The 8,918-nt window shown below is 50.7% G+C and overlaps 1 protein-coding gene across 1 annotated transcript in view; it reads left to right on the top strand.

Annotated features, from left to right (window-relative positions):
- Positions 1 to 3,384: 3,384 nt before the first annotated feature.
- The window catches only part of LRP5 (LDL receptor related protein 5), a 54,076-nt gene continuing 48,542 nt past the window's right edge, over positions 3,385 to 8,918 (top strand). The window contains 1 exon segment of the mRNA XM_014585308.2: positions 3,385 to 3,515. The gene's annotated coding sequence lies outside the window, so the exon portion shown is untranslated.

Genomic DNA, 8,918 nt, shown 5'->3' with positions numbered 1-8,918 from the left:
CTGTGTGGCTATCATGGCCATTCCTTCTCTAGAACTCTTTTCATCTTCCTTATCTAAACTCTGTTAATCAACCACTCCCCATTCCCTTCTTTCCAGCCCCTGGCACCTACTACCTTTTCTGTCTCTATGAATTTGACTACTCTAGAAACCTCATACGAGCAGTATTTGTAGTTTCGTGACTGGCTTCTCTCAGTTAGTGTAATACCCACAAGGTTCATCCATAATGTGCATGTCAGAATCTCTTTCCTTTTTAAAGAGATTGTTTATTCATTATGTACTACATTTTGCTCATCCATTCATCTGTTAGTGGACATTTAAGTTGCTTCCAGGGTTTAACTGTTTTGTCAATAATGCTACTATAAACATGAGTTTACAAATATCTGTTTGAGACAGTTCGTTTTCAGTTCTTTTGGGTATAGATCCTGAAGTGGCACTGCTGGATCATATGCCAATTCTAGTTTAATTTTTTGAGGAATCACTATAGTATTTTCCATAGCAGATATACCATTTCACATTCCCACCAATAGTGTAACAAGAGTTCCAGTTTCTCCACATCTGCAGCAATGCTTACTATTTCCTATTTTTTTTTAATAATAGCTGTCCTAGTGGGTGTGAGGCAGTATCTCATTGTAGTTTTGATTTGCATTTCCCTAATGGTTGGGAATGTTGAAAATCTTATTGACCATTTATATATCTTCTTTGGAGAAATGTTGGTTCAAGTTCTTTGCCAATTTTTGAACTGGGATGGTTGAGTTTCAAAAATTCTATGTATATTGGGAACCAGCAGTTAGTATAATGGCTATGTCGCTGGACTCCCACATAGTCGATTGCAGTTCGTGTCCCAGACCCGGTGGCTTAAAACTCACGCCAGGCGCGTGTGCGTGCATGCCCAAGATCCCGAGAGGGGAATGGAGGAGAAGGGATTGTGGCATGACCATCCCCCCTGGGGGATGATTTCTTGCTTTCTGTCTCTATGTCTCTGTCTGGCGAGCGCACGCGCCCTATAGCGAAAACCTCTCAAAAAAAAAAAAATTCTATGTATATTCTCAATATTAATCCACATGAAAAATTTGATTTGCAAATATTTTCTCCCATTCTGTGGGTTGCCTTTTTACTCTGTTGATAGCACCTTTTGATGCATAAAATTTTAAAATTTTTTATAAAGTCCAATTTGTCTATTTTTTCTTTTGTTTGTCCCCTCTCAGTATTTGATTTGCACTCTGTCCCTTCCTGCCACAAAGAATTGTAGACCTGATACAATAATGGTGAGATAGGGGATGGTGCTCTTGCTATAAGTGTTTACAACCTTAGTTCCTCCGTTCATTCTCTTATCCTGCAGACGAGGTCACCTGGGGATTGGAGGGGCTGAGATTTGAGGTAGTGCTCATCCTGGCAGTGGAGCCTGAGCTCCGAACCATCTATTCTACTGCGTGGGCATCTCATCCTTTGTATTCTGGTCTCTGATATTCCTTGGTAGCCTCTCAGAGGCAGCAAACAAACCCTTCTTCTGCTAAAACAAAACTAATTGAACTAAATGTAAAAGTTAGTTATGTGATTTTTGGTTCTTGAGTTGTTTTGATTTCTGTTTCCAAGGAACATATTGGTGGGGGTAGGAGTTTGGGGTTTGCTAGGTCCCTCATCTCTGCAGGAGAGCCCAGTGGTCTGTAGCTTCTACAAGAAGTGTTAGCTACTTGTAGCCAAATCGTAGGGTGGTTTTTTAACAGGTATTTGTGGCCATTCCAGCCTAATCCCGCTAGCAGTAGACATGGACCATCACTCAGTTTAGAGCTCTTTAGGGTTCCCCACCTCCTCAAGCCACACCTGATATGGCTTCATGGTCTCTCTGGTGTGTGTGTGTGTGTGTGTGTGTGTGTATGTGTTGGGGTGGAAAGTTATTGGATCCTTTTGGACTGGCCTCTGGGATTTGAGGCATCTGGTGGGGTGATGGTCTCAGGACACCTCATTGTGGAAATGAGCCCTTTGCTTATCTGTGGGATGAAGGCTATAGAAAAAGAGGAAGGTGAGGGAAATTGCCTGGCTGTGGGGTAGATCAGAATGTTTGGGTATGGGTGGGAGTGGAAGAGAAGAGAAGAGTAGATTAGGTGAGACAGGAGGCCAGAAGCCTTGGAGGCCAGGCCAGAGAGCCTAACCTTGTCCTGCACAACTCTGACACAGGGAGCTGTTGAAGGTATTCGAGCTGAGGAGATGCATTTCTGGTGACCTTTTAAGCTTGATCATCCTAGGGGTGTCTAGGATCAGGGTAAGGAAGACACGGAATGTAGAGGGAAGCTGAGGCCACAGTTCCAGGAAGGGTCTTGAGCTTGGATAGTGACCAAAGACTTGTAAGGGAATCTTTTTTTTTCGGGGGGGGAGAGGTTTTCGCTATAGGGCGCGTGCACTCGCCAGACAGAGAGAGACAGAGAGATAGAAAGTGAGAAATCACTCCCCAGGGGAGATGGCCATGCCGCAATCCCTTCTCTTCCATTCTCCTCTCGGGATCTTGGGCATGCACGCACACGTGCCCGGCGTGAGTTTTAAGCCACCAGGTCTGGGACACAAACCGCCGTCGACTACATGGGAGTCCAGCGACATAGCCATTACGCTAACTGCTGGTCCCCAATCTTGAGGCTCTGTCAGGCCTGAGCTCCATGTCCCAGCCTGAGCTGCCTTGCAAAGCCTGGGCTCCTGACCAGGCCTCTGTTAAATAGCATAGCCAGGGCTATGCCCTTCTGTTCCCTCACCTGCACCAGGCTGAGGAAGGCGATGCGGTTTCTCTGCAGAGCTGGACCAGGCCCCACAGTCTCTGGTAGACCCTGTGGCCTTGTCTGTAGCATATCTGCTTGAGGTGGTAGGTGTGGCAGGAAGTTATCCATGCCTAGCGGGATTACATAACAGTTGCTCAGTAAACGGTAGCTGGCGATGAGTCCAGTACATCTGCTGGGTTGGAAGGACTGGGGCACCTCCCCAGGCAACTTCTTGGCAGTTCTTTGGGGGAGGGAGGAGGGAGCTGGAGGTCCTGGGGCAGGTGCCAGGAGTGTTTGTGCACAGTGTCCCCCATCCTAGAGTCACAATCAGGCTAGCTTGGCCAGCAGCCCTCACAGTTTCTTCTGCCTCACAGCCTCACCTCTCCTGCTGTTTGCCAACCGCCGGGACGTACGGCTGGTGGATGCTGGCGGAGTCAAGCTGGAGTCCACCATTGTGGTTAGCGGCCTGGAAGATGCAGCTGCAGTAGATTTCCAGTTCTCCAAGGGAGCTGTGTACTGGACGGATGTGAGCGAGGAGGCCATCAAGCAGACCTATCTGAACCAGACAGGGGCCGCAGTGCAGAACGTGGTCATCTCCGGCCTGGTCTCACCCGATGGCCTGGCCTGTGACTGGGTTGGCAAGAAGCTTTACTGGACGGACTCAGAGACCAATCGCATTGAGGTGGCTAACCTCAACGGAACATCCCGGAAGGTCCTCTTCTGGCAGGACCTCGACCAGCCAAGGGCCATCGCCTTGGATCCTGCTCACGGGTAAACCAGCTGCTTTTCCTGGTTCTGGGGGATAGGGGTGGCGGTCTTGCCCTCTTGAATTTGCTTAAGTCCAATTTTCTTTTTCAGGAAAACGTGGCCATCTCAAAACGCGTTCACCTTTCCAAGATTTGTTGTTGGGAGTTATTTCCCCTTTGTATTCCTTAGTCATGTGTTATTTATTTATTTATTTTTAGACTTGCCACATCTGAGGCAACAGATGTGGTCAGCCATGGATTTAAATGTCTTTGTTGTGTGTATGATGGGGAACTGTGGGCTGTCTGGCAGGTGGAATGTGCACCTCACACCTGTTCTATAACTGCTTTGGCTGGAATGCAGGTCAAAAAGTATAACTCTTCTGCAAGCAGAACTTGCCAGAGGTGGTTTCTCTGGTCTGTTCTGGAAGTTGTTCTTTGTCTCCATCCACTTCTTGTTGTGGCTGAACTCACCTTGTTGCTCAAAGGCCTAGGGCCAAGCCACGAGTTCCAGGTGGAGATTGTGTGAACAGTGGTAAGGCTAAGCATGCAGAACCAAAGGCTGGGATAGAGAGGTTGTGGACACACAGCTGAACTCACTGACTGGCCAGGCCATGCTCATCCCAGACTTTCTGAGGAGAGAACAGTTTGTTTGGTTAGTTTTCAGCCCTCTTCTAGTGGCCTGGGAGCAGCACTGGGGCATGACGCTCTTAACCTAGGTTGCCGGGAGCCAGGCCCTGCCCTGCTGGCTGCAGATGACCCTCTGCTGTATCTGTCCAATCCTGTGCTGCTTTAGTTGTCAGAAGCAGCCATCATTCAGTCTTGGACAGACCACAGAAATTTTATTTATATATATTTTTTGTCTAGTACTTTACATGTTAGTTCATTTAACATTACCACAAACCTCTGAATTATTCCAGCTTGGGCCTCACCACATAAGGAGTGCCTGGAGCTTCTGTTCAACTTGCCTGGGTCTCCTATGTCAGAAAGCCCCAGAACTGGAGTCTGCACCTGATTCTGGCATGGGAGCCTGTGCTCCCACCTGCTCCGCATCCCAACTGCCTAGCTGAAGCCAGGACTCTGGGAGGAGTCCCAAAGCCTTCCTTTGGCTGCCCCTGGTGGTTGGATGTTGTCTGATCTCTGAGGTAGTACCAAAGACCCCTGGGCTCTCCTTCTGATGCCATTGACTTGCCGTTGTCTCTGGCAGTGTCTTCCCTGCCCCCTGGGGTGGCACCAGCTGTGCATGCCATTGACTTGCCGTTGTCTCTGGCAGTGGCTTCCCTGCCCCCTGGTGTGGGACCAGCTGTGTTGCTTGCAGCCCAAGCTGAAGCCGGGCTTTGTGGGCCATTTGTCAGACTGTGGAGAGCCTCTGGGCCTGCTCAGGATGGTTGGAATGAGAGCTGGCAGGTGGGATCTCTCTCCACCAAAGCTGGTGTTTGGGAGCTTGTGGAGCAGCCCAGGGAGGGTGCAGCAGTGCCAGGTTCACTTTTTGCTCAGTTCATTATTTTAAGCAGCATGCTGCACTAACTTCTGATGTTCGTGCAGGGAGCTGGAGCCCCTGGAACCCAGCTGGTTTGTGTAAAGGCCAAGTGTGTGCCAAGTGTCTGAGCGACTGAGTATGGGAATGGGAGGATGTGAGCCTTTGTATATATGTACAAGGATGCATGTGAATGTGTGTGGGTGTGAGTGTATGCACCAACAAGATTGTGTGCATGAGTAGTATGTGTAAGTACGTGAGGGAATATGCATGTGAATGTGCATACATGTTCGTGAGTATGTGTGCATGTGCACAATTGTGTGTTCGTGTGCATGTGAGAGTATGTTTGTATGTGTGAGCAAGCATGTGTGTGTATTAGTGTGTGACTAATTATGTGCATGTGTGAGTACGTTTGTCTGTGTATGAGCAAGAGTGTGTGCATGTATGTGAACGAGTATTGTGTGAATAGAGGTGTATTTGTGCATATTTTTTATTTATGGTCCAAGTATTTTGACACCCAGAGGTCAGGCCAAGGTAACCTGGTGCCTCCACTGCCCGAGGAGCACCCCAGTCCTAGCTTCTGGAGCTACCATGCTGGGAACCTGTGAGCCATTCTTACCTCCCTCCACGTGGGTGGGCTGCCTACAGCAGCCCAGGGCCCAGGCCAGCCTACTGGGATGGTGTCTGTGCTGCAGGCGGAACAGTCTCTTCCTGGGGCTTCTTCGTACTGTATTATGGCTTTAGGACACCCAGTGTCACTGACCGTCCTTCCAGGAGGGTATAGTTGGGGGCAGTGTCCTGCTGAAGTGGGCAACTCTCAACAGTGGGAAAGACTGAAGGAGTAGCTGTCCGGTAAGCCCTAACCCTGGGCTAGCACATGGTCTACTCAGCAATGGCTGTAATTATCAGCATGTCACTCTTTATTTTTTTTTTAATTTTTAAAAAAGAATTATTTTATTTAACTTGATTTATTTACTTACTTATTTTTTAATTTGACCTGAGAGGGACAGAGCAAGAGAGAAAGGGGGGAAATGAGAAAGCAAGCTCCCAGGTTCAGGACTTGAACTGCCATCGGCCATGTGGGAGTCCAGCGCCCTTAACCACCATGCCAACTGCTAGCCCCAACGTGTCACTCTTGACCCTGTTACCTTTCCTGTCCACTCCCTGTCTCTCTGCATTGGATGCTGCAGCTCCTTCCCCTCCCAGCTGGCCATCCAGCAAGTGTTCACTTGTGTGTGGGTCCCATTCTCCGTGCTGCAGATACAGCTTAGTCTCTGCCCCTGAGTACCTTCTCCTTGGTGTACTAGGGGAGAAGATGGTAAATGGATGACATGTCTGAGAAGGAGGTATGCCATGGAAGAGGATAAAGCAGGCCCTATAGATAGGTAGGCCCTGTCCAGTATAGTCGAGGAGCTTAGGAAGGCCTCTTGGTGACTTTCAGGCAGAGACTTCAAACAGAGGAGACGAAAAACATGCAGTGTTCTTGGGGGAAGAGCATCCAGGCAGAGGGACTAGCCAGTGCAAAGGCCCTGGGGGACTTAAGGGGCTGGAGCTGGGCCAGTCTGAGGGATTGTAGGGAGAGAGAGGGATCAGGTGATAAAAGATGTGGGGAGGGAGCAGTAGAGGAGTCTCCTGGTCTGATTCATGCTTAAGGGGATCCTCCCAGCTGTGGGAGTAAGGTAGGCTTTGGAGTGTTGGGACAGGGAAACCTTTTACCCTGTTGGCGCTCCTTTTACCTTTTGGCACCCTCTCGGGCGCTCCCGCCCTAGGTCCTTCCCCAGATGAGTAGCACGTGTCTGGCCATTGTCAGGAGGGTGGACTCTCCATCTGAATGTCCACCTTCGTGTGCCAAGAGCCCTGCAGCTAGGAGACCCTTCTCGATCTCCGAGACCAGCGTGGTGCAGTGTTAGCAGTGCAAGTGTGCTTGGGGGGAGGGCGAGTCACTCCCAGCACCAGGGTGATTATGTGGGTGGCAGAGCAGACTTGGGGGAGGACGTTCTGGACCAGTATTGAGGCCAGGAAGACACCAGCACAGTGCTGGTGGAGACCCTGCCTGTACCAGCCTGCGAGGGGCTGCAGAGGCTCCTGGTTCTCAAATTAAAGCCAGGGTGAAAACCAACCCCCTCTTTAAAATGCAAAATGGCCCTTCCCTAAAATAACACACAACCACAACCGCAGCCAGCCTCTGCACAGAGACCATGCTGCAGCACTTTTCTTCGGAGGTTGATTTTCCTCCGTGGAATTTGGCTGGGCCTGTGGTAGCGTTTGAGACTTTGCAAGAGCACGTCCACCCAGCTGGTCTCTGGTAACCGACTGGCTCACAAATTCCCCATTTAAGGAAACCAGCAGGCCTCTGTTATGAAACTTGGGAAGGAATGTCAATTATGTTCCACGCGGAGGTCCCCGATCCTTCCCAGTTTCCGGCCTTTTCCACGGGCTACAGTGGAGTGGGGAGGGCTGTGTGGGTCATTCTGAGATGATTCTCCTGATACCTTCTTGGCAACTGGCACTCGGAGGCCTGGGCTCGTTCCAGGCTGCTGGGGGTGGCAAAAGCACAGGGAAAGAAAGGCGCCTGACCCAGGCCGGGAGAGGCTTTGCTGAGCTGGGCACTAGCACCTTTAAGCCTCAGCCTGCCTGGAAAAGTTCACCCCCACCCTACCCTGGTGGTGAAGAGGTGAATCATCCAGTGGCCAGACAACCTTGCTGTGCTCCCAGAGCTGCCACTTGGTGCATGTGACCTAGGACAGGTCAGTCTTTTAGAGCCTCAGTTTTTTCATCTGTCTAATGGGAATAGCAGTTTCTGCTTTCCTTGCCATTCCACAAGAATTGTGCTCTCTTCTGTCCCTACTGGGGCTGGAGAAGGGGGGCATGCTAATAGGAGCAGGGTGTGGTTGACTCCTGGCTTCTGTGTAGCAAGGAGGGTACATTTTATATGAAACCCCACACCCTCCTTCTCATTGATCTTGTCACAGCTCCTCCTGAGGGTGGCAGTAGACTTAGAAATGACACCCCCTGGGAAGCCTGCATGGCCCCTCAGTAAAGGTGGTCTCTTGGGGTGCTTGAAGCTCTGGTGGATGCAGAGCCCTTTGGAGGGGAGAAAGAGGCAACTTGCATCTGTCGTTTTCCCTGTCCTGTTGGACAGAGACTCCTGAAGGCAAGGCTGGGCTTGTTCTCCTTGTGTCCTCAGCCACCATGTTGGCCCCTGCCGTGTGTCAGCTCAGAGTTCAAAACGTTACTTCTTCAGAAATGGAGGCCGAGAGCGGAGGGAAGACCTGCCTGGTCCTAGAGCGAACCAGCTCCAGTTTATCTGCCCGGTGAGGTGGGACATCTGAGTGCTATGGCTCTCAGGCATAGCCGAGCCCAGGGGCTCATCCTGCCCTCTCCCTGCCTGGGCCTTCCCGTGGGTCAGGACGAGATGCCTGTTTCTAAAGAAGCTGCTGAGGCCAAGGGTCGTGAGATTTGCAGATTGGCCAGGCCACCCCAGGGGGAAGGGAGTGGGAGAGGGGGCTCCTCAAAGGATAGTCTGGGCCCCTGTTCTCCTTCTTGACACAGAAAGGCAGACAAAACAAAATAGGTCAGCTACCCCTTGTATTCCATGGCTGGTCCACAGCTGGCCGGCAGGGGAACCTCGTGTCCTCCAGGCTGGTGTGGTTCTCCTCTGGTCTCTGCTGAAGAGCCATGCCCAACCTCAGGCACACCCTGTGGTCACCTCAGAGTGGGGCACATCCTCCGGGCACTGGTGGGGTTGGGACCTGCTGTCTCAGATGTTGGTGTCACAGCACATGGTCTCTGCTCACTTTGTCTTGGCTCATTGGCCAGAGATCAAATAAGGACGCCTCTAAGGATGTGGTTGTTTCTTTTGGAGATGTAATGCCTGCCCTTGGAACCCTGAGAACCTGGAAAAGCAAAGCATAATCACCCCGACCCCCCCCCCCAAGAGCTGCCTGCCACGTT

The sequence above is a fragment of the Tupaia chinensis genome, unplaced genomic scaffold (assembly GCF_000334495.1).
Source record: "Tupaia chinensis unplaced genomic scaffold, TupChi_1.0 Scaffold149501_1, whole genome shotgun sequence".
In the NCBI taxonomy this organism is placed as follows: Eukaryota; Metazoa; Chordata; class Mammalia; order Scandentia; family Tupaiidae; genus Tupaia; species Tupaia belangeri.
Note: the sequence above shows the minus strand (reverse complement) of the source record. Positions and strands in the feature narration are given on the sequence as shown.